The following is a 5,127-nucleotide window of genomic DNA, read 5'->3' as shown; positions in this document are numbered from 1 at the left end:
ACAAAATTAAGAAGAACCATAGCAGGGTCGAGGGTTGGATCTATGGAACTCAGATTCACCCAGTTCTTATCCCTCCAGTAATCAGCCACCTTGGTACCATTTATGGCCTTGCACTCAGACATAAAGCAAGTAAAACAAACCTTATTGGAGAGGGGGGTCTCAAACAACCAAGAACCCTCCCCAAAACTGACTTTTCTACTATTATCAGTAGTCCATATTTTACCTAATCTAGCGACCATTTTAGATTGGACAACATTGTTACAAATAGCAGAACCAGAAGAGGCATCATAGGAATTAAAAAAATCTATAAGAGATGTCTGAGGTTGCATATATTTGGCTTTCCAGATTGAATTCCATTCACTAGTTTTTCCAAACAATCTCTAGATTTGTTTGGTGAGAAGGGCTTTATTAATGGTTTTTATGTTTCTTAGACGAAGGCCACCCAGTTTTTTAGGTCTACAAACTTTGCCCAAGGCTATCAGAGATATCCTTTCCTCTCCTCAACCCCTGACTAGAGGAAGAACTTTTGAATCTTTTCAATAGCATTAGCAAATTTGGTCAAAATTCTAAACAGACTTAAAGCATACATAGGAAGAATCTGGATGGAGGATTTTAATAATTGGATTTTCCCCACTTGGCTCAGAAGGGACCCTTTCCAACTGGCTATTTTTTTGTGGAATCTATCCACCAAGCTACTCCAAAATGTCTCAGGGGGATTTCTGCACTAATGAAGATCCAATTAGATAGAGGGGAGCAAGCTAATCTAACAATCCAAAATTATAGCAATTCTTCCTTGCCTATCTTCCAAAGTGTTGAGAAAGAAGAGAGATATTTTTATCCAGTTAATTAGCTGACCCATGGCTTGGTAATAGTTTACCAAAGCCGATTTTAGGGTTCTAGCTCCCTTGATAGTAGATACGCCCATCAACACCGTTTCATCGGCAAATTGTTGATGGGAGAAGATCTTGTCAGCCGATGACAATCTAGCACCTTTCAGTTGATCTTCAGAAATAAGTTTGCTGATATATCTGCCCAAAATTTAGCCAACATAACAAACATAATAGGAGATATAGGACCCCCTTGTCTGAGATCCCGTGAAGACATGAAGAAGGAGGTAAGAGAGTCATTGACAGTAACTGACAGTGATGGAGTAGAGATTAGTTGGCAGATCATCTAATCACTCTCTCACCAAATTCGAAAGCTTTGAGGATTTTGAGAAGAAATCACCAATCCACTCGATCATAAGCCTTGGAGATGTCAAGTTTCATTAGGAAACCTTGTTTTTTGGAGACTTCTAGGGAGTGAATAACCTCATGAACCGATATGATGGAATCCAAAATCTGCCTTCCAAGAATGAATCTGGTATGTTGTGGAGAAATGATATCCGAAAGAATGGAGAGAAATATAAGGGTGAGAACCTTAGATATAATCTTGTAAAAGGAATTGCACAGACTAATCGGTCTGAAAAGTTCCATAGAGTCAACTACCGAGGTCTTAGAGATAAGGACCAAAAATGTGGCATTGATTTCTTTCAAAAATAGCTTAGATCCAAAGAATTCTATAACCCCCTTAACAATGTCCTGGCTAATGATGTGCCAAAACAACTGAAAGAAGAACATCGACAAGCCATCCGAGCTAGGGGCTTTATTACCTTCAAAGGAAAAGATAGATTGCTTTATCTCAGCATCAGAAGGGATAGAAAAGAGAAATTTATTCTGGTCTCTCCCAATCATCTCTAGGATAGCAACAAGGAATAAGTCTTGGGCACTTTTATCTAGATTGCAATCCACTTACAAGAGAGATGAGAAGTAGGATCTAGGTTCCTTTTTATTTCATCTTCCTCAAAGGACAGAGTCCCCCCTATGGACATTTTTTATATCCTATTGGCTGCCTTGTATTTCATGGCAATCATATGAAATAATCTTGTATTCTTATCACTTTCCTTAAGCCACAGAGAATGGGGGTATTGCTTCCAGAATATCTCTTCTTTTTTAATGATATCCTGATATTTAGATAATATCTTGTTCTTAGAAGTGATGGAGACCTCACTATACCCATTAGCTTGTATTTTGGCCTAAATATCCTTCAGATCAAGCTGGATCGTAGATTTAGAGGAAAAAATGTCACCAAAAACTTCCTTATCCCATCTCTTAACCTTTTCCTTCACATGCCTTAACTTTTTTACCAACTGGAACATGGCAGATCCCTCCATCAAAATGTTCCACAAATCTTTGATAGCTTCCTCAAGCTTGGGGTGGCTCATCCACATTTTTTCAAATGTGAAGGGAAAATTTTTCCTTCTAGAGATGGGGTCTACCACAAAATAAATTGGATAGTGGTTTGAGCCAATACGAGGAAGTGCATTTAAGGAAAAGGTGTAATGATTGAACCAATCATTAGAGATAAGGGCCCTATCAAGTCTCACCTAGATAAGATTGGAGCCAATTCTTCTATTAGTCCAAGTATAATTAGCACCCTATAGATCCACATCATGGGGTGCTTGATTATCAATGAAGGTCATCAAATCCATCCTACTATCAAACTGAGAAGGAATCACCCCAAATTTCTCATTCTTCTTGAGGGGAGTGTTAAAGTCTCCCATCACCAGCCAACCTTAAAAATTAAATTAAGTTATGATAGAATATAACTTTTTCAATAATCTACTTCTTCCAAGTTTAGAATTTGGGGCATAGATATTAGATAAAAGCCAAGTAGTCCAATCTTTAATGTGATGAAATATGACAAACATCATATTATTGTCAAGCCAAACTAGATTCCCCTAGAGATCCTGAAGGTTCCAAAGGAGAGAAATACCTCTAGAGGCACCATCTGAGCTACCCCCAACCCCACAATTCTTAAACACTTTGATTTTTTCCACTTTATCCTTAGGCATTTTAGTTTCTTGAATCAGAACAATATCAAGTTTATGATCCCTGACTAAGTTCCTAAGAATCTCTTGTTTATGCAAACCATTATGTCCACAAATGTTCCATGAAATAATCTTCATATTACTTTAAAAGAGCATACCTCATGGATGGTCAACTAGGTACCATCTACTATATTTTTGTTGGCTTCCTACTCCATCATTTGAGTAGTTGATATCCTTCCTCGTGTTGCTGGATTTGAACTTACATCAACTTTGGTCCTCCCTTGATTTTCATAGTAGTCTGGGGTGTAGATTTGGCACCCTTTTTTCCTACTCGCTTTTTCTCTATGACATCATTGATCTAGATTTCATCATCCATAAGGTTCTAAGCAAGTGATTTCTGCAAAGCATCAGGTTTTCCTTCTTCATCTTCCCATTTAGAGCTTATATTGAGAAGAGAAGTTGTCGGTGACAACGAAAAAGTGGATTTAACATACTCAACAGACTTCTGGGATTCATAAGAGGGGTTTCTACCAAGAATATTGCAGTGTTGGGCATCTTCAAAGCTGGGATAAGGCTCCTCATTATTTGAGTCCTTATAAATAGAGTTAGAGTCCTCCTCGACATTGTTAACATGCAAAACAACATGGATTTCACCTTCCTCTAGGTCTTCATCCTTCTGCTCATCATAGTTAGGGCTGGGCTTTTTTCCTTCATCAGATTTGGCCTGGTCGCCTTCAGAATCAACCTTCTTTGATTCCTCAAGACAAGCCATATTATCATTTTCCTTTTGATCAAAGGTATTAGGAATAATGGAATTCTGGATCTCTTCTTCCTTCTTCTTGGTATTTTTAGCTTTCCACTGCAATCTCTTATCTTTTATGGTTTTATCATTTTCAACCTGCAGGGGGCTTGTCTTGGCATTATGTCCATCCTTTTTGCAATGAAACATGCAAATGGAATGCTCTCATATTCTAATGGTTGGATCCATTTCCCAAGCCTAGAGCTAATCTCAATGGAGATAGGCATATATGTTCCTTGAGAGACACCCACACAAATTCTTGCATAGGTAAGTCATCTTATAGTAGCTGTAGTGGGATTAATGGAGAGGAGTTCACCAAAGGAATAGGCCAAGCCATTAAAGACATCTTCAACCCAAAATTCCAGGGGCTAACTCGAGAGTCTTACCCAAACAAGAGCCTTAGAAAAGAAGGGAGCATTAAGATCCAGCAATGGCGACCACTTTTGAAGTGCCAAAGTGGTTTTCCCAATCACCCAAGGACCACCACAAAGAATCTTAGTCATATCTTCTTCACAGGAAAAGTTAAGGGAAAGAGCCCCTTTTGGCATAGCTGTTGTTTCCACCTATCCCTTAAGAACCCATTTTTTCTAGCATACTCACTAACAACATCAATATTAGGTCTAGGACCCATAAATTTACCGACCAAAGTCAGGGACATCAAAGCAATATTGTGCTTGATCACTAAGTCCGAGACTTCAATAGAAAATTTCCCTTTCTCAAGGTTGGAAATATTGTGTACCTCAAGGAGAGAATACTTCCTGCATGGTTTGACACTAAACAAATAGGGCCAGGGGCGAGATGTGTCCACCTGATTGGGCCCCTTTTTTAAGAAATCCCCATCATGTGATGTTCCCCTTCCACCTGGATCCAAGGGTTTATCACCCCCTTGTGGGTCCCCGATGACTAGATCCTTGCCATCCTCCTGAGGATCTGTAGTCTCAGGAGCTTCACATGATCCATCCTTACCGCTAGCATCCTAGATTGCAGGGCCAGCATAGGGTTTCCCACCTAAAGCAGAATTCAAAATTCCTCTCTACATCTCCAAAGGTTTTTTTCACATTTCGTTAGTTGGGGTGAATGTTATGTCTCATCAAAATATGTGTACAAAGTTGGATTCAAAGAGCAAAAAATAGTTTAAAAAAATATAATTTGGAAATTTTGATGAAACCATAGTGACCATGATGGAACTAGTCTTTTTTTATTGTTCAAATAAAAAGGTTGACTCCTTGTTCACAAGCTTTAGCGAAATAAAAATACCCCTTTACAAAATTTGATGACCTATACACATAAGTACAACTTCTAGTGGTTAGCATAAAACATTGGTGGCTAACATAATGTCATAATTAACATTTAATGTTGTAATTTTATTACCAAAGAATGCTATAGTAAAGGTTATATTAAAAACTATATGTTGATATTTATAATTAATATTTACCATTTAAAATCAATGCAAACTAGC

The sequence above is a fragment of the Cryptomeria japonica genome, chromosome 7 (assembly GCF_030272615.1).
Source record: "Cryptomeria japonica chromosome 7, Sugi_1.0, whole genome shotgun sequence".
In the NCBI taxonomy this organism is placed as follows: domain Eukaryota; kingdom Viridiplantae; phylum Streptophyta; class Pinopsida; order Cupressales; family Cupressaceae; genus Cryptomeria; species Cryptomeria japonica.
The sequence above is the reverse complement of the archived record's forward strand: the minus strand, read 5'-3'. Positions refer to the sequence as shown.